The sequence below is a fragment of the Mixophyes fleayi genome, chromosome 8 (assembly GCF_038048845.1).
Source record: "Mixophyes fleayi isolate aMixFle1 chromosome 8, aMixFle1.hap1, whole genome shotgun sequence".
NCBI classification, from domain to species: domain Eukaryota; kingdom Metazoa; phylum Chordata; class Amphibia; order Anura; family Limnodynastidae; genus Mixophyes; species Mixophyes fleayi.
Window position 1 is genome coordinate 43,744,577 of NC_134409.1, and position 21,889 is coordinate 43,766,465.

The 21,889-nt window shown below is 38.7% G+C and overlaps 1 long non-coding RNA gene across 1 annotated transcript; it reads left to right on the plus strand.

Moving 5' to 3' along the window:
• The first annotated feature begins 614 nt into the window (after positions 1 to 614).
• LOC142100061 (uncharacterized) lies at positions 615 to 21,686 on the plus strand. The gene is made up of 3 exons (XR_012678680.1): positions 615 to 817; positions 4,529 to 4,562; positions 19,246 to 21,686. It is a non-coding gene; the product is annotated as an uncharacterized LOC142100061 (long non-coding RNA).
• Positions 21,687 to 21,889: the final 203 nt, after the last annotated feature.

Sequence of the window (21,889 nt, forward strand, 5' to 3'; positions counted from 1 at the left end):
CCCGGATACTAACATTGGAAAGTTGGTAAGTATGCTTTTAACCAGTTATCTATCCATGCACATAGTTCATATCTTAGCCAACAGATACTCTTATAAAACTCTTATTAGATAGCAGTTTGTTCAGTATCAAAAGTTTTTGAAGTATGCAAATATATCACATCCTCTGCACTGTCAAGATCATGTTTGCAAGCTGCTCATTGAAAACAATTTGATTTGTTTGGCATGAGGGATCCCTCATGAACCCATGCTAACACTTGTGTTATGAGTCACAATATTGAAACTTTCACAACGTAGCAGTAAAGATAGTCTAATAATTTAATTGCTTACATAAGTTTACCTACGTATGATTCAAGAAAAAGAAGATTTTTTTTTATTTGATTAGATAAATGTTTCTCACATAAATATTTCATCACGGTATTGTGAAATCACTGAACATGTGTTTACTACATGGCGCCATCAAAGAACTTGTCCTCTTGCCAGTTCAGCTTAAGCATTTTTTAATTCAAGTCTTCAAATAAAAGAAGGGATTCCCACTCATAGACCCACCCACTTCCTTCACTGCTAAAGTATAAAACCATGACATTGGTCATATTTGTTACAGACATATGCTTCAGTCTTACATATTATACCAGAGCTCATCAGTGCCTTAATGTCTATTGATAAGTGTGGAGAAGAGGAAAGATTGGAAAGGGTTATGACTGATCCAAGAAGTCTGTCTCCAAGGGCCAATCTTCCTATTTGCATCATGACTGTCACCATCTTGCTCTCATTAATTGCCATAGTGATTTTTTGTCTCTGCTTTTTTTCACACTACCAGGTGAGTTAAAGTATATTTTATAGATTCTGTCTCTCTCAATATTTTTGTGGCTTTTTCTTCTGAATTGTTAAGGAGAGAAATGTATTATTTTAAAACATATTTGTGACTCCTACAACATGTGAATGTGATGAGATGCAACGTAAATGTTAGGTATATCTGTTTAGCTTATTTATAGTTTGATACTGTAGTCAGAAAATTCAGTTATGTACATAGTAGTTCTGTGAATTTAAAGAAAAAAGTTATAATTTTAGAAAAATTTAACCATTTAGCATCTGCATGGCTCAAAATAGTATACGATGGGTTAACTTTTTTATTTGACTAATTTTTTATCTTTCTACTCACTATTTGAATAACACGTGAAATGGTGTTAGAAATACCGCTTATGCATACTGGAGATAAAATTAATGGAAAAGTGGTGTAAAATAATGAAAATGATTGACCTTACCATCTTCATATGTAAAAATAATTTCACAAATACATTTGTCTTTTGTTGCTAACATTTACATTTTATTATTTTGAATTATTATGTTATGAATGCATAATTGAAAAAAATAGAATGCAGGACTCAAATTAAAATATGAAATCATATATAAAAGCTAATTTCTCCCATATTTAAAATCTTAATATGTTTTATATTACATACCATATTTCCCCATGTATAAGGCGCTCCCATGTATAAGACGCACCTTAATTTTGGCCCCGAAATTTGAAAAAAATAAATATTACGGTAGCTGTCAAAAAAGGCAGGGAGAGTGTAATGGCCGGCTGCTCTGATTGTGATCAGAGCCGCCGGGCAGCACACTCTCCCTGCATTCGCCCCCCGCTGCCACTGTGCCTCTGTCCGCCGCCTGCTGGATCCCCGCTGACATTCTCTGCCTGTCCCCCACCTGCTGGATCCCTGCTGCCAATCTCTTTCTGTCCCCCACCTGCTGGATCCCCGCTGCCACTCTCTGCCTATCCCCCACCTGCTAGATCCCCGCTGCCACTCTCTGCCTGTCCCCCGCCTGCTGGATCCCCGCTGCCACTCTCTGCCTGTCCCCTGCCTCCTGGATCCCCACTGTCACTCTCTGCCTGTCCCCCGCCTGCTGGATCCCTGCTGCCACTCTCTGCCTGTCCCCCGCCTGCTGGAAACCCCCCCTCCGCTGCCACTGTAATGCTGCCCCACTCCCCCTTGATCCCCCCCTCTGCCCCTGTAACGCTGCTCCCCCCTGCATCCCCGCTACTCCTGTATAAGACGCACCCAGGTTTTAGACCCAAAATTTTTGTGAAAAAGGTGCGTCTTATACATGGGGAAATACAGTATATACATACCAGATAAAAACATCAAAATATATAAAGACTAAATACAGTCTAGCAACCATGTATCAATTCTGATATATTGATCTATATCAGTGATAGGTAACTTTATTTGCTTCAGGAGTCGCATGGGCGGCATAATACATAGACAAGTACTCAGATTATCACAAAAAATTATCTGTTGTCAGCTTATTGTGTGAAGTTTTTTGTTCCGAAATCTAACACATCCATACCTCCCCTCTAGAAATCCTGTATTTAAAAATTTGGTGTTTTGGGGGGATTTTGAAACGTTGTCTAGGGAGCCGAGAAACCTTGCAACAGTCCTGACCGTATGTTGCTCAAATAGCTCTGTGCACGCTCAGATATAAAGCTTACATCAATGAACGCAATTGCACACAATTCATGTCTGAAGGCAAAGGACACTTAAATATAATCAGCTCGCTTCTAGCTATGGCCTTTCAATGGTTAACTCTCAAATAACCCAAGTGAATGCTAATAGGTTATTATTTAAATACAATGAAGGTTTATATTACACACTTCTGAGGAACCTAGTAGGTTGGCAGAGAAATGCACACAGTTATAGTATATTTCCAATTAAACACTTTAATGGAGATGCATCTTAGCATGTTCCATAGGCCTTGTACAAGTGTCCAAGTTATGATGACAGCCACATGTTTGCTCTGGAAGGATCTATATGCCAGATTTAAAGTTGCACATTAAACTCAAAATACAGCCGCAGAAATGTAAGCGCACAGATGCATTTATGTGTGTACACAAAGGGCCTTGAGAAGTAACTTGAAGCTCCAATAGCTCCCTCCTAAGGGCACTAAATACAAATTGCATCTAATAGCATACCTCCATACACTTTAAAAGCAAAAGTGAGACAAAATTAAACTCCTCCAATGATCCGCCCAAACCATGACCAGACCCACCCAAACCACATTCTGATCTTAATATACTTGCCAATTCCTGAGATCTCCCATCCGGGAGGGGAGGTCACATGAATCACATCATTCGGTTTCACCCCCTCAACAAAACATCACAATTTTTATCCTATTACAGCAAGGGTGGGGCCACGATGACACAATGCTCTATAATCACATCGCTAAGTTTTTTGGGGGGGTTTTCTCTTCTCTTTCCTAAAAATTGTCAATTTGTTTTTCACTTGAATTCTGTTGGTTGCAAAGTCACACTAAAGGTGGAAAAAAGGTCTAACATAATTTATCTTGATTTCAGGCTCAACATCACAAATATCTGCAATTTCAATAAGGTTGTGCAGACTGTTTATATCCATTCATTGTATATACACAGCAGGCAGGCTTAAACACATTACATTCCACAATGGCTAAATATAGAATAAAAGGCACTAAAAATTACACCATATCAAAATAGAAAATGAACTGGGGCCTGGCCACTTACACTCAGGCATATATAAGTGTGTCATACATAGCTATAATCACAGTTCAGAGGTTTATTCATATTATTTGTGAACTTCAGTATAACAGATCTCAATAAACAAGGTTAAACGATCCAAGCAGATACACACTAGAAGATGTTAGTATTTGGATGCAATCAGATAACCAGAGGTTTGCCATCAAATACTAATACTAATTCTCTCATTGGACATATAAATTCAGTCCTTCAAACATGTAAATGTGCTCCATTTTCGGTGTGTATAGTCTTAAACCGAAATGCTAGTTCTAAGGGAAGTGTGGCCATCAGTCTAAACGCAGTAAAAATCACGTGGGTGAGTGATTAGGTGTTTAGCCTATGGGCTGCTTCTATCTGTTAACCAATAAGGCAGACGAGGGGGGTGGCTTAGTTTTATATAGGTAAAGTTTTCCACCATTTCCCCCTCTCTGTTTCTGGATTCCTCCCGCCCACCCGGCTGTTATTAGGTTGTGTATATATGGTTTTTCCTGGGTGGGAGAGCAGTGCAGTCAGTAAGTTTGCATATGGTGCTTGGCTTATCTCGTCATAGGTCACTACTCCCCCTTTTGGATTGTGTTGTCATCACGTGTTTGGTCCAGTGAGTGGGACTCTGGGCCAGTGTGTTGAATAGTTTACTGGCGGTTTTAGGGGGGTGTAGTCTTGCCGTTGGACAGATATTTCGCACCGGCCAATAGATAAGGTATGATCCTGGGTTGGTGGTACAATGGTCTGACCTTTCCACCGTTATTGGTTTTGTGTTTGCTGACTGATCTGCTCTCGTCCGCCTTTCAGCCCCTTAGTTTATTATTAGTAATTTAATAAATATATTTTATTCCAACGTTAATCTGCTGTTCGTGTCTTTATTGGTTTTCCTATGGTATTATGGTAAACACTAAGAGCTTCCACACTGTGCATTTTATGAACTGCAATAACCTCCCCTTACTTTTTTTTATTATATTTATACTTGATTTTCTGTCATTGCAGGCGGAAGATCTGTGTTTCGCAGAAGCCACACTTGGTAACTGATTCATGTCTATTTCATTACATTGCTATGTGTACAAAGCTATCTAACTGTGGTTTTACGAGTGTTCACAGCTTAAAACTTTAATGCATTTTACAAATAGAATACACAATTACAAATATAAACTGATGATATCCCTAGCGTTTAATTTCATAAATTAATTTAAAAAAAAAATTTTAAATCTTTTTTGCATCACTTATTTTTCATCTTTATTATGTATGTGTTTCTCAAAAGCACCTTGTGTGCTTTGTCTACATTTACACATGCAATTTAATTTATTTTTATTTTTTATTAAAAATCAACATTTTAGTGGCATTGAGATTACTATTGTCAGTAGGAGGTTCGTTAGTTATATTTAGAGATGGGCGGGCTCGGTTCCCCGAGATCCGAATTCATCCCAATTCAGCCTATCCGAGTACCGAGCTGATCACGCTCGGTACTCTCCCGCCCGTTCGGATTCGAAATCGAGGCAAAACGTCATGATGACGTTTTCGTATTTCTGAGCTCGGTTCTTGCGAGATTTGAAAAGCATAAATACCAGCCTCCACAGCAATTCATCGCCATTTGACAGAGGGAGAAAGCAGGGTTAGGTCTCACCGGCTATATCAGCGCAGGGACAGAGCAGTAATTGGACACATTAATGTTTCTATTCAATACCATTGTAATCTAAATACCAGTTGTTACAGCAGTAAGAGGAGGATAGAGGAGGGTTTTTGCTCAGTTTCTGGCACTCCAAGTGCTTTTGGGGTGTCCCCCATTCTTTTGCATTAATTTTTCTGGCTATCAAAACTAAAGTCCTATTTGGCAGCAGTGTCAAAAAAATATATTTAGAACTCCCAAGTGCTTTTGGGGTGTCCCCCATTTTTTTGCGTTCATTTTTCTGGCTGTCAAAAGTCCTATTTGGCAGCAGTATTTCTACAATTTTTTGCACTACAAGTGGTTTGAGCTCATTAAAATGGATTCAAAGCCGTTCACATATGAGCAGAATCAGCAACCAGGTTCTGTCACCAGTCCTGATGGTAGTGTTCCCAGTACGTCATCTGGGAAAGGCGATGTCAAACTATATAGTCTTTTTAAATCAGGGAAAAAAAACACACACCAAAAATTTTTTTACCGTGTTGAAGCGAAAAAGAAATGTAACTGAGGAAAAGTTAAGTGCCGATAAAAAAAAAAAATGCCAACATGCCATTCTACACACGCAGTGGCAAAGAAAGAATGAGGCCTTCACCTTTCTCTATTAGTGGCAGATCAAAAAATGTTACTGAGCTTCTTCTTGTATGGACACTCGTGACCAAGCAAAACCAAGTCATTTGGAGTCTAAAAGTGGTGCACAAGTACTGTTACGCATGAAAGCCGAGCTACAAGAAAACAGTAAGGCATTAGAGGATAATGTATGCTCTGAATCAGAAATGACACCAATCCCTGTGGAGAGTCCATCCACCAGTGGTATGTCTAATCGTGAGCATTCTGTTAGTGACAGTGTACCCATAAAGAAGGTTCTGCTGATCTGTGCCTTAACAGCCCGAGTGTAGCTGGTGATACACCAATTGAGGATGCCACTTTTGAATTGGAAGAGGATGAGGGGGAGATTTGTGTAGGTGACGAGGCTAATGATGATGTTGATGATTATGATGCAGACAGATACCAAATTGCCTTTCTCAATTTCTATTTATTCTAGACTCTATAACGGCTGAATAGTTTTCTATTTTACTCCTAGTGGAGGGGGGCGGTCTGATGCAGACAGATACCTTGGTTACCTTGGTCCATTTATTTTTGCATTCTAATCCTACAGTCTATGCAGGCTGCTTTTTTTCTATTCAACTACAAGTGGAGGGCAGGAGGGGGGCATAGATAGCCACCAAACTACCTTGGTCCATTTATTTTTACTTTCCAATTCTACAGTCTATGCAGGCTGCTTTTTTTCTATTCAACTACAAGTGGAGGGTGGGGGGGGGCATAGATAGCCACCAAACTACCTTGGTCTATTTATTTTTACTTTCTAATTCTACAGTATATGCAGGCTTCTTTTTTCTATTCAACTACAAGTTGAGGGTGTAATATACATGGCTACATTGCCGATAATCAAAGATGGAGGAGGTAGACAACCAGGTTTGTCTGATAATTTGCAGACAAGTGTTCGAATTAAGGACGGCCTTCTAGGAATGAAACAGTTTTTTTCATAATTTATTAGCTTTAGAATTACCTCACTTATCCAAGAAACTGGTGGAGCGCTAAATTAGGTTATTTTAGACCCCAAAATTTTTTATTTTTTACAAAAATGGCAAAACAAAACCAAACAAAACCAAAACCAAAACACGCAATGACGGTTTGGCAAAACCAAAACCAAAACACAACGGTAATTCAGATCCAAAACCAAAACACGAGGGTCAGTGAGCATCTCTAGTTATATTCGTTAGCTGGAATCTGGCTGGATGCTAAGCGACAGAGCAATGACTCAAACACACGGCAGTTCCTAGCACATCTAGGAAATATTGGCACACAGCAGTGGCAGAAAAGAAAAATGGGGCAAGATGGAATTGTCCTTGGATCATGTAACCAGTTACGGTTCATTTGATCGCTCCACCCGTTCTTGGATAACTGTGGTAAATTTACAGCTATTACATGGGAACGAGCGCTGACCCCCCCCCCCCCCCCCCCGGGATACATGCTTTTATTACACCCAGACCAATCTAATGTGCCAGACAATGCACTAAAAAGAGCCATTGTAATTCCCAGCAAAGAACAAGTTCATCACTGAGCTTTGAATCAGACCCAATTCCCACAAAATTGTAATGGAGTTAGGTACCTTTGATGTAAAGTGAAGAATACAAACACTTGATGAAACAGCAGCAAAGTGGAAGGTAGTACATATACTTTTTATATTTTTTACGAGTGTTCACAGCTTAAAACTTTAATGCATTTTACAAATAGAATACACAATTACAAATATAAACTGATGATATCCCTAGCGTTTAATTTCATAAATTAATTTAAAAAAAAAAATTTAAATCTTTTTTGCATCACTTATTTTTCATCTTTATTATGTATGTGTTTCTCAAAAGCACCTTGTGTGCTTTGTCTACATTTACACATGCAATTTAATTTATTTTTATTTTTATTAAAAATCAACATTTTAGTGTCATCGAGATTACTATTGTCAGTAGGAGGTTCGTTAGTTATATTCGTTAGTTATCTAACGAATATAAAATTATTTATTTCTTGTTAGGCAGTCAGCAATATAGTCATATATATTATCGCTATCAACACCATAAGAGGATTATTTTAGTGGAGAGGTTATAATAGACAAACCATACTACATATAAATTTTTCTTGTTGTGATGACTATATGAAAGAATATAGTTCTAATAATATTTTAGACTATTATTCTTGGGCATTAATAAAGCTGCTTATTAAGAAGATACCTGTGAAATAGTAAAGCTATTGCAGCTGGTCTGCAATTTTATATCAACACAGTCAATCACTATTGTTCACTTTTTTGTTTTTACTTATTTCACAACCCTGTATGGAACTGTTGTAAAAAATATTTTTTTGTAAAAAAATTGTTTTAATGCATACCAATAAAATAGATGCTTTTAATTGAATTAAATATCATGGAGTGCCTAAATATAAACTTCTTCTCTTTTTTTCTGTTCAATTTATGATATAAGTATTTGGGTGCACCCCTCAGAGAAATAAAGATAAATATCAGTGATATTAATTGAGATTTAGATTAATACCTATTATAATAGGGGATGCTCTCTGATATATATTATTGAATTGATAATCTGGTGCGGTTAATCTCCCTTTCTTACAAAACATAGTGGTAATGCAGATTGTTTGAAATTATTTGGATTAAAATGACATTTAACCACCTCCAGGTGGCGCTAAATTCAAACATTTAGGCAAACAAGAGTTTTGCTGGATTTACTGTCTTAATACTAGAGATGTTCACTGACCCCCATGTTCTGGTATTGGTTTTGGTTTTGGATCTGGAATAGCTTCGAGTTTTGGTTTTGGCTTTGGTTTTAGAAAAACCGCCCTCGTGTGTTTTGGTTTTGGATCTGTATTTGTTTAGAAAAATTGCTAAAATATGCTAAAATCACATAATTTTGCTCTTTCTTTGTTCCTATATTATTAACCTCAATAACACTAATTTCAAGTCATTTGCAGTCAATTTTGACCACCTCATATGTCACAATATTATTGTCATACACTTTCGGACAAATACTGCAGCGATCTGGCTGGATGCTAAGCAACAGAGCAATGACTCAAACACACGGCAGTTCTTAGCACATCTATGAAATATTGGCACACAGCAGTGGCAGAAAAGAAAAGTGGGGCAAGATGGAATTGTCCTTGGATCATGAAACCAGTTACGGTTCATTTGATCGCTCCACCCGTTATTGGATAACTGTGGTAAATTTACAGCTAATACATGGGAACGAGCGCTGACCCCCTCGGGATGCATGCTTTTATTACACCCAGACCAATCCAGTGTGCCAGACAATGCACTATAAAGAGCCATTGTAATTCCCAGCAAAGAGCAAGTTCATCACTGAGCTTCAAATCAGACCCAATTCCCACAAAATTATAATATAGTTAGGTACCTTTGATGTCAAGTGAAGATTACAAACACTTGATGAAACAGCAGCAAAGTGGAAGGTAGTACATATACACGTCTTTGTGCACATCCATGCTTACATTACTTCTGCAAGCAACCTTGTTCTTTGTTAATAAAACTGCTGTCTTTATACCGTTCAAAAAAATAAAAAATAATCCTCCACCATTCTTTGATGTTGATAGTTGATAGTAGGATTGTGGTGTTACAGCAGAGGTGTCACTAATTCTGGTCAATTCTTTTACAGTAGACAAGACCAGGGGGTAAATATATCATACCCCAGTTTTGTCATCTCGCGGGAGATCGGCGTCTTCGCAGCTAAAATTTAAAGGGGCGATGGCTTGTAAAGGCAACTTGCCATTACAAGCCATCGCCCCTTTAAATTTTAGCTGCAAAGACGCCGATCTCCCGCAAGATGACAAAACCGGGTAATAATACATTTACCCCCAGATGTCAAAATGGTGTGCTGAGTCATCTGCATCATCAATGAGTGTCTAAGATTTTTGCTAAGCACACAACAGTATATAGCACATGTAGGTAACATTGGCACACAGCAATAGCTGGAATTTAAAGTGGTGCAAGATGGAACTGTCCTTGGGTCCCCCCACCCTCCCTTATGTTGGATCTTAAAAAGGACATTCAGACTTTAACAAACCAAGCACTTCAGCCACAAAAGTGCCACTCCTTGTGGCTGAAGTGCTTGGTTTGTTTGGGCCCCACACAACAAGGTAACAATTGGCTTAAGGCACCTAAGTTAACAGTGCTGTTAATGAACTCTACTGTGTCAAGAAATTGTTGTCATCATCCTCAGCCTCATCCTCACCCTCATCAGTTTGTACAATATCCTCACACATTATTAATTCACACCACTGGATTCCACCATTAAAGAAGACTCAGTATTTTGATGTAATTGACGGGAAAAGCCTTCCTCGTGGAACTTGAAGTTTATTTTCCCCGGCTGTGCTGAAAACTCTTTCCGAGTACACATTGGAGGGTGAGCAGCTTAGGCAGTGCAAAGCGAGTTGGTACATGGGTCTCCAAATTCCCTTTATTCCACCCACTATTCAATTCCTTTAGACCCGACCAGATGTCAGAATGTTGTGCTGAGTCATCTGCATCATCCCTGGGTCTCTTGGGAAAGCTAAGTTTTTTCCAAGCAGCAGTTGAGTGAGAAACTGAAGGAGGAGATGCCGTCCTGTCATGTAACACTTGAGCTGTCATCTTGCTCAGCAGGAGCTCCTTGCAACTCTTCAGTTCTGGGTCAGTTGGAAACAAAGAGAAGACATAGCTCTTAAACTGAGGATCAAGCACAGTCGCCAAAATGTAGTAATCCGACTTCAAAACTTTGATAACTCTTGGATCCTGGCGAAGCCAGTAATCTACTTGATCTACAAGTCCAACATACTTGGCGTAATTGCTTTGTTTAATCTCCTCCTTCAGTTTCAGTGGCTCAGAATGACATTTTGTAGGCCAATAATTAAATTTTTATGAACCTTCTGGTAGAGGTGAGGAATAGCTTTTCTATTGAAATGGTGTTGTGATGGAATTTGGTAATGGGAACACAAGACCTCAAGAAACCAGCTGCATTAATAGTGGATATTGGATGGAGATCTAATACTAGCATAGTTGTCATGGTGTCTGTGATCCGCTTTGCAACTGGCTGACAGCTTTCATACTTGCTTCCTCTTGCAAAGGATTGTTTCACAGTCAATTGTTGTAAACTACTAGTAGTCTTCTTTTTGGTCTGCTTGTGGGATGAAGATTCACCCCAGCAGCAGCAGCAGCAGTGGGACTAACATTCAAGAATTCTTCTGTGGAATCCAAGATAGTGGAGGAGTCATCTAGCCTTACCAACTTGGATGCAGAACTAACTCCGATCGCTACTGAGGATATTGAGGATGACGGTGTTGTGGGGGTAGATGGCAGGCGTCGGGATGTGGGTGAGAGAAGGGACCTTAATGATAATGGACTGCTTGTTGTTATTTTTTTAGCATAAGTTTCTGATTTTCCCAACAGCTTGCCATGAACTCACTTCAAATGGCGTAACATAGATGAGGTTCCTAGATGGTTAAGGTCCCTACCTCTACAGACTGTGACTTTACAAACGCTACAAATGGCTAGACAACTGTTGTCAGGATTTGGGCAAAAATAAGTCTACACATAAGAGGTGGATTTTTTGGTCTTATGTCCAGGCATGACAATGGCCTTCTTCTTATCACGTGCAAGAACTGCTCCCACTGGTGCAAAACTTACACAAACAACATCATCTTCATCATCAACATACTCATTAGCGCTCTCGTCGGCTACACAAATATCCCCCTCATCATGTTGCAATTCCAAAGTGACATCCTCAATTTGTGTATCACCAGCTACTCTTGGGATGTTCAGGCCCATATCTGCAGGAATGCTGAAAGAGGCCTTCTTTATTGGTACACTATCAGAATGGTCAGGATTACACGTAGCACTCATGGATAGACTCTCCTCAGGGATTTGTGTCATTTCTGAATCTGAACATACATTTTCCTCTAATGCCTTACTATTTTCTTCCAGCTCGGCTTTTACTCGTAAAAGTATTTGAACACCACTTTTGGAGTGGTTAGGGTGCCAGAGTATTGGTTCATCCCCTGCTCCAGCGTTTCCCTGCTTCTAGATTGTCTCCAGTATTTTGATTCCTTGGCCTGCCTGACTACTCTTCTGGATCTCCCTTGTACTTCTCTGCCCGCATTGGTATTGACCCTTGGACCGTTCCTGATTACTCTTTGTCTTCTCTCCGTGGTACTGCGCTTCTCTGGTTTCGACTCGGCCTGTCTGACTACTCTTCATTCATTGCTCTGGTAGCTATCTGGGAGAACTGCGACCTGCGCATCACACGCAGCGAAGTCCATACTTCCTTGCGGGGGTCCCTGGTGAACACCGGTGGTGCGTTAGACTCTGTGCCTCCCAGTTTAGTAGCGTCAATACCAGTCACTGATATTCCTAGTGAAAGACGTGACACCTACACTATATGGACAAAAGTATTTGGCCACACCTGTTAATTATTGAATTGAGGTGTTTCAATAAGACCCGTTGCCAGAGGTGTATAAAATCAAGCACCTAGCCATGCAGTTTCCATTTGCAAACCATTTGAAATACAAAATGAGTCACTCTGAAGAGCTCAGTGTTTTTGTGGTACTGTGATAGGATGCCACCTTTGCAATAAGACGGTTTGTTAAATTTCATCCCTGCTTGATATTCCACAGTCAACTGAAAGTGATCTTATTAGAAAGTGGAAACATTTAGGAACAACAGTAACGCAGCCACAAAGTGGAAGACTATGTAAAATCACAGAGCAGGGTCAACGACTGCCAAGTCACATGGTGTGTAAAAGTCAGTAACGCTCTGCTAATTCTATAGCTGAGGAATTCTGATCTTCCTTTGGCATTAATGTAAGCACAAAAACTGTACAGCGAGAGCTTAATGAAATGGGTTTCCATGGCCGAGCAGCTGCATGCAAGCCTCATATCCCCAAGACCAATGCCATGCGTCGGATGGAGTGGTGTATTGACACTGGACTGTGGAGCAGTAGAAACATGTTCTGTGGAGTGCTGAATCACGCTTCTCTGTTTGACAGTCAAAGGGACAAGTCTCGGTTTGGTGGATGCCGACAGAACGTTACCTGCCTGACTACATTATACCAAATGTGAATTCGATGAATGAGGGATAATGGTATGAGGCTGTTTTTCAGGGTTTGGGCTAGACCCCTTATCTCTAGTGAAAGGCAATCTTAATGCTTCAGCATACCAAGTCATTTTGAACAATGCTATGTTTCCAACTTTGTGGCAACAGTTTGGAGAAGGCCCTTTTGTATTCCAACATAACTGTGCCGCAGTGCACAAAGCAAAGACTGCAAAGACATGGTTTAATGAGTTCGGTGTGGAAGCACTTGACTGGCCCGCACAGAGACCTGACCTAATCCCATCTAACACCTTTGGGATGAACTGGAACAGAGATTGCAAGCCAGGCCTTCTCGTGCAACATCAGTGCCTGACCTCATAAATGCTCTACAGAATGAATGGGCACAAAATCCCACAGAAACACTCCAACATCTTGTGGAAGTCCAAGAATAGTGGAAGCTGTTATCACTGCAAAAGGGGGACCAACTTTTTATTAAAGTTTATGTATTTGAATATAATGTCATTACAGTCCTTAATGGTCAAGCATCCCAATACTTTTGTCCATATAGTGTCCTGGCAACAGGGTAAGGATGTTACAATTAGTGAATACAAAGAGGAAAACGTTCACGAGTAATAATTAGAAAGGAGTTTTGTATTGAGGGGGCAATGTGGAAAAAAGCATGTGTTGCAGGGAGGATGAAGGATGATATAGTTCTAAAGACAATACAATGAAAGCATATTAAATAAAAAAAATTGTTAAACACTGATTTAAGAATAAAGGGCAAGAAAACCCACTTGTAGGAAACCCCAACATGTCCACATCTCATCACGTTTCCCCTTAGATTGAATGCTAAGAGTTTGGAACAATATAAACTAGCTACATCTGTCCTACTTGTTCAGCTGATCAGATATAAATGACAACTATTGTGTTATTCACGCTAGATGAGTGCCAGATCAATGTCATAAATTATGCTTCACTGATCAGCAGAGCAACTCAAGTTATAGCAACAGATAACAAATTCCTGTTACATACTTAAAAAAAAAAACAGTTGCATAGATGAGAACTTTTTACAATGAGATGAGGTCATATTAGGAGAGAATGAAAGTTGCCACATTCAATTGGCCGCTTTACTGTAAAAAGTAGCGTGGCCTGCACACAATTACTGTTATTACAGTAATAGCTTGCTTATTTAATGTTACTACAGTAATTTCAACATCGGCTTTTTGCATTTCTCATAATAACGGTAAAGGGTTTTCGCAGCGGTATTCTGGGGGGAATTCAATTGCCCGTTAATGTACATACCTGGGGATGAATGAGCAAAACATGCTTAGCAGTTGTGGTATTTAACTGGCATTTCCTAACACTTTGTGAGAACACTTATTGAGTGTAGATAATCCCAACATATCACACCTAAAACACTTAATTTTTCTAATAGATAAAAATGTAAGATGATGTATATAATTTTAAAGAAAATCGTATAGATTTCCATTTTTAATGCATTAGCTACAACTTATTTATGCTCTTATTTTACTTTCTGAAAAACAGTTAGCCCTAAGTACTACAGAATGTCAAGGCATTGTCTTGAAGTGTTAAATGTAAAGCTAACCTCTATCCAGAGACATTGTATGAATAGATGGCATGAAGGAATACAATATTGAATACTAGGCAACCAATAGTTTTTGGAAAGAGGCAAATTATACTTATTGATAATTCCTTTGGTAAGTGTTGGTAAGGGAAAGTAAGGGGAGGATGAGTGTCCAGATTGATTCTACTAATACATTTGGCTAGGGGTCCACCACACAAATTATAAAAGTAGAAATAGAGATACTCATGTGGATGTGAATGGGATAGCTAGGGTTTCCAGACAACCTGAATCTGGCCCCTAGTTATCATTTATTTAGTATAGTCTACAAAAAAGACAGCTAGAATCTGGTTGCTATAGGCAACATCTCCACTTTTTCAAACCTGCAGTCTAGTAAAAATATCCCTTAGTCTCTAAATATTAGCAACCCTTTTATTACAGGACACATGCCATCGGAGGGGGCCTGGGTGGGGCAAACAGACAGTTGATGCATCAGCAAAGCTAGATTAACCACTGCTTTGCTTGCATGCAGGGAGTTTATATGTTACAACAATTCACTTTTTATTCTTAACCCTTGACGACAGGTTACTTTACACACTCTACAATATCATTTTACCTGTGGTGCAGTTCACTGTCTCCACTACACAGAGTCATTCAGGTATGTTCTCTACTGCAGTGAATTTTAAAGATGCATTTACCATAGAGACCAAAGATCTCTATAATAAGAGGGGTTCAAGCTGTAGCCACCTTGTGGTCAATGCAGCTGACTGAACTGGTTTTATTACTTTAGAATAACCTTGAAAATATTTTAAATTACATCCAATATACAGCAACACCCAAGCAAATTAAAATACAAATTAGGTAAATACACCAAACTAATATTATGTTTGCCTACTCTCCCAGAATTTCCTGGGGGAGTCACAAATTTAAGGTAGTTCTCCTGCACTGCTGGGATAGCAGTACACCATCCGGCATCTAGCCCACTTTCCAAGAGTGTGGGACAGGGGCCACAATGACCCAATTTGTAGCAAATTGCATCATTTTGTCCCCACCCCACGGTACGATGATGTACATTTGTGGTTTGGTGCTGCTGAGAATGGTACCAGTTTGCACAGTTCAGTGAGTCACCCCCCCCCCCCCCCCCACTACAGCTGTACAGCTGTTGCCTAACCTCCCTTCTAGGAGAAAAAGTAGTAAAGTATGATTAATACTGTTCCACCTTCAAAGTAAACTTACAAATTTCCAAGTGCATGTGAGTATGCAAATATGTGAGAATAAAAGATTCACATGCCCATGCTTGGTTTTGTATAGCCACACTGCATACAACATAGTATAGTGCCCAGAGCATTTTTCAGAAATAAATATAAAGTTGACTTTTCTCAAAATTACTGGATGCTTATTTACTTACATCACTTGTTAACCTTTGTGTGACGTACTGAGTACTGGACAATGGCAACCCACCCAGTACTAAATCAATTTGGCAGCCCCATATGTCTATCTGCCATATTATATTTTTTACACAGGTCTCTCTTGATGCAGCAGTAGACAGAGAAATGTAAAAAAGGCTGGAAAAACATTACTTAACTGGGCCTGATTATCAAACAGGATGACTAGGCTGCAGCCTAGGGCACAAGATTTGGGAGTGCAAAATTGAGACAGGGAAAGGTACAAACTGAAATTAATTTTAAAATATAAGAGAATAGTTCTCCAAGTAAAAAAAAATATGAAAAGAAAATGTAGAATAGCTTAAATCTTGATGTATTCCTATGGTAAAGTTTGAAGACAATCGGCTAGATTTACTAAACTGCGGGTTTGAAAAAGTGGAGCTGTTGCCTATAGCAACCAATCAGCTTCTTGCTGTCATTCTGTAGAATGCACTAAATAAATGATAACTAGAATCTGAATGGTTGCTATAGGCAACACCTCCACTTATTCAAACCCGTTGTTTAGTAAATATACCCCTATGAGTCATCCTCATTTTTACCTATCAGTTATTAGCCTAGGGTGGAAAGTGAGGGGGCACTACGCGTGTATTAGCCTATGGCATGGAGCTTTAATCAGACTCCATTAATTATGTTTGACATGATCTTAAAACATTTATCATATTGTTGGGACTACTTTATTAACTACTTTAATTGAGTCACGCGATTAGCAAATGTTCAAAGCAGTTTTCGAATCTTCCAACATCTGGCTGAAATCATAATTTATTCACTGGCTTCAGACAATAAACTGTCTGCAGTTGTTAGTCACTTACAAAAGTTCTAAGATGTCAGCAAACACTTTGCCTTCAGCCTGCTGCATAGCAGCTTACAACAATTCTGGCAAAAAACTGTAAAATGTGCATTTGTTTGCAAATGTGTTTATTTTGTGAGCTGGCACAAGGATCACTCACTGCTAGTTAGAGAACTATTTGTTTAGCAAGAGCTGGACGGCTTGTTCTCTGTGTGGGGAAAATGTGGACCTTTAACAAAAAGTAGCTGTGAGCAGGTTAAAGTTAACTGTAACATTCTACTTGTATTTACAGTTTGCTTTCAAGAATCCATTCTACCCCAGGAGACAGAAATCCTATTTGCCTTATTCCCTCATATATACATTGGCCATGAAAGTATTCACTCTATTTGGCAATTTCCAAATCTTATTTCTTTATATTCTGGCATCAAAATATATGTACATTTTTATTTATTTATCTAATTATTTATTTATTTACCTTGATCAACACAAAATACTCTAACCTAAGTAAAAAAAAAATGTAAAAGCTTTTTCTTAATTAACACAAGTGAGGCAGTAAATGATTATATAAGTTCCCACCCCGGTTGTTTAAATATGCATATGATATAATCAGTTGTCTTTTGAGGTCACATAATTTAGTGGAACCCACCTGTGTACAATGAAAGTGTTTAAATTAAATAAATATACCTGTCTATGAGTAGCTCACAGTTGGTTAGTGTATTTCCAACCAAGAGCTTCATTATGAAGATCAAGATCATTCAAAGCAAATCTAAGAAAAAAAAATTGTTTAACCCCTTCAGTGCTATACAAGAGTTGCGTTTGTCCGCATCATATAACCTAAAGTGCTAAGAATGACTCCCACTCATCCTTAGTACAAAAGGGTTTCAAAGATGTATAAATCATTCTCACCCGTCCTAATTGGTATTTCCTGTCCGTGGGTAAAGGCAGGTAACAAGTCATGTGGTGAAGATGATGATGACGTAATTTTGCCAGTGTGCAATGACGTCACTGAGCACTCTGGTATCAGTTCCCTGCACTACAGAAACATCTGAAGAGCCAGGAATGGGGGCAGGTATCACCAGACAATAACACCCTGCACTACAGAAAGCATTACAAAGTCCAGAGATTGGGGGTTAAAATGTCCAGATGTCCCCATTTTGACTTCAGTAAACTCAGGGGTACCCTCATTTAATGAAGTAGGTTGTCCAGTTTTCAAAATGGTAGCCTCTCATATTTTATGCATTTCATTCATACTAGCAAAAAAAAAAAAAAACATAATCATGTTCAAGTGCAAATTTTATTATGAAAACCTATGTGCAAAATCCTGCTTTTTAGGGTTTTGGAAAGGATGATTAATCCCAAACAGAGAACTGCAAACTATTTTCGGATGTTTTTAAAAAAAATACATACATTTGCTTTTAGTTCACTTTATTCCAAAGTCAATAAAAAACAGCATACCTCCCCCACACACCAAAGTGAACCAAGCTCCAACACTCAGAGCCTGAATTGGTTTCTGCTAAAGCAAAGGGAACAAACTGTGTATCAGTATACCCATGTCTCTAATATACATTTTATGGTTGGGTATATCCTCTAGTCGAACGTATCCAACACTACCTAAATTGAGCTGTCAGCTACTTCAGGGGGAAGGCTATGTATTGAGACAAAGGGTTGTTGGAAGATTTCAATTGTGCGGCATTCACATTTTTATACAGTTTGTGTGTGTGTGTATATATATATATATATATATATATATATATATATATATATATACACATACACACACATTATATATATATATATATATATATATATATATATAGTGAAATAATCAGGGGAATAGGTACCATCTCCTGGGGAAGATGGTGATGAACAGCAGCAGTAAACCACACAAATCCGAAGGTTTCAGTTTAAAGCCACAGCTAGTTTTATTCACCAACTTGCTAACAAAACATAACATACAAAATCCTAGCCGTCTGGTTACTAACTAATACATTTGTGGATGCCCTCTCTCCTGTGCAGGACCTTATGTCTGACACACAAATCAAACATGTATTGTTGCTCACCACAGCAGATTGTCTCAGGAGGCAACTGACCTTCTCCCCAGGTCTGAGACAATGATTGCGTATTCTAGCTGCCTTTTCACAGGCACCTCACAGGTGCATCTCTTGATCAGTCTGTTTAGAGACTGGCAGGTCAGAAGACCCGGACTGGGCCTTATGTATGGAGCCCATCCTTCTGTTTCTCCATAAATAACACCATGGACCCATACCATGTTTCGTTAGCGCAGGGAAATACCCTGTCGGAAGCTTTACCCACACATCTACACATTATCCCTTGTGTTTTAACGTACACAATGCTGGAGGCCTGGGACACATACCTCTGCCATTTAGCCTCCTTTGAGTGACTCTGTCACAATATATATATATATATATATATATATATATATTTATATTTATATATTTGTCTTATGTGGTGACAATAATTTCAAATCTATATACCACTACTACTGTATTAGTAACAAGAAATTGTAGCATTTATGCATGCCATAAGTTCCTTCAAATTAATAATTTAATTCTTCTTTTAATTCTTCAAAACAGAGAACTCATTATCTGAATGGAAATGGAAATGGAACATGGCAAGATGCCGTGGACAGCAACTGAAACTGCAGAACAAATCTCTGGTGGAAATAGACAGTGGAGGGATTTATATGATAAACATTCAAATATACGCTACATCGATAGATGGAATCACTGACATTGAGCTGATGATATTGCCCACTAAGAATAAAATCGTTACTGGAGCATACCAACATCAAGCTACAGAAAGTTGCTATACTATCTTAGGTGCAACAATGTTTGTGCTAAATAAAGGAGATAAGCTTAACCTGACATTAAATGCCAAAACTACCAACATCTCGACAGATTCCCGTACCACATTTTGGAAAATACTTAAAGTTAGAGATTTATAGACAATGTAATATCAAACGTGATATGACAAATGTGAACTGATAAACTGTAAGGGGCCAGAGTGGTGGAATAAAGCTAAAAATCACAACAATATATACCCTCTAGATTGTAAGCTCTTGCGAGCAGGGTCATCTATTCCTTGTGTCCTCCTCCTATCACCTTTCTGTTGCTTCCGGTAGCCCAGCTTCATTTCTCAACCTTGACTCTGGGTTCCTGCCTCAGTCTCCTCCTCTCCCTTCCTGCCCATTACTGGCTCTGGTCCTGCTAGTTGTGTCCACATTCTTGGGCCCAGGCACATCCTACTTTAGTTCACTCCTCACCTCTCTTCCTTCCCCTTTCTGGCTCCCAAGCGTCTTTAGTCGCTCATACCTCTCTGCACGCTCTACATGTCTTCAGGCGGGTTGGCAATTCACTTGCACTTTCTTTTGTGTTTTGTACTTCCCTGTATGCTTTATGCAATGTTCTGTTTTCTCCAATGCACAGCGCTGCGGACCCTTTGTGGTGCCATATAAATAAAAATGAATAATAATAATAATAATAATAATTAAAACAAACATACAACATATGAATTATTTTATGCAGTCTTTTGTATTTAAATTTCATTTTATCTTCAGAATTCTTGAATGTAGTAATTTAATTCTATATGCCATTCTGTAAATTTTACTAAATATAGTGCTTTATCTTTCTTCCCATTTTAGAACAGACAGCATGTAGGGAGGATGTTAGCTGTGGTGTTCCGATCAAAAAATAGTGTTAAGGGTGAATCAGGGACATAGGAATGCAGTAGAATCTTGTCAGTATTGTAAAGCAGCTACAATAATGACAATAGTTTGCTGATCAATTGCTTTTAATTTCAATCTTAAATAGACTTTACACTGACTAGTGGCTACTGTTTTTTGTTAATGTATTGCATATATATAATAGTACTATACAGTATATACAGACTGAGTTAGATACATATTAGTCTGAGCTAACTAGTGTATTTATTTCAGGAAAAACAGTGTGCTTTTGCTGTCAGACTATTAGAAGCAGAATTAAAAAAAACAGATGTCTTCATTTTAAAATTGAATGTTTTTCTAGTGAAAGTAATGTTGTGTGGGGCAGTGACAATTGAAATCATTTTGAAAAATACTGTGTGTTTGCATGTGAGATTCAGCAGCAGTTGTACACCCCCCAAAAAAACCTATATATATTTATTATATTCTAATCTTTTCAAGTATTTTTCAATACTTGTCAGTTTTGAAAGGCTCATTCAGTGTCATCCATATTAAAAAATAGGTTGTTTGTGAGGGTCAGCACACAGCTGCACAACCTAAACAAAGCTATATATATTTATTATATTCTAATATTTTCAAGTATAGTTCAATCCTTCATTAAGACGACAGTGGACAACTGTTAGTAGACATTAAAACGGTGACATAAGGGCAAAATGTTAAATGGTGGAATTCAAGATAGCATTGTCTTTGGAGTGAAGTAGATCTGTGTCATAATTCTGCTCCTCTGAATTGAACTAGGGAACTTGTAAACATTTATGTGGGAGGAAGGGTGGAAAAATCATTGCCCTGGGGTAAGCTTCGTCCTACCCCTGGGTAAAGGGGACTTCCTGAGACTTGCAGCAGAGGCGGTCCCCAAGAAGGGGTGTACTTATTTCAATGTAGGGCAACCGGGACGCCTCACACTGCTGCAGCGGCAGCTGAGGTGCATGGCTGTAATTAAATTATTACTGGCTCCTGAGTGGACATGGGGGGGCATGCTCGTGGCCCCATTTCTCCAATATCCGTGCTACCGTATCCTGCTCATAAGCTTTTACTATGTTAAGTTAGGTCCTGGGGGCATTTAAGTACCTGTGAGTGCGTACATCTCTATGGGAAAGGTGGCTGCTATAGGTGAAGACCTCTCCTGCTGGTTCTAAACGCTTATGACAGTTACTAGGAAGTCGCAACATCGTAAAGGATTACATCCTTGGACCAGTGAAGTAATAGCAATCTGACCTTTCACTATTTAGTTTTGCTGTTAGTTGTTAGCTGACTCACATTGCTTTCTTTGCCACCATTTTTGTTTAAATAAAAACCGTGACCTTTTACCAAATTTACATTGATGTCCTTGTGGTTATTTATTTATTCAATTACAGTAATTGGAAGTCTGAAAATGCAAAGGAGGTTTGGATGAAATGAAAGGGAGCTATCAACACTGTGCAGTTTATTATTTTTTTGAATTGAATCGGTGAAGCAAATGCAATGATGGCAAAGTTACAAAATCCTTCTTGAAGACTGTT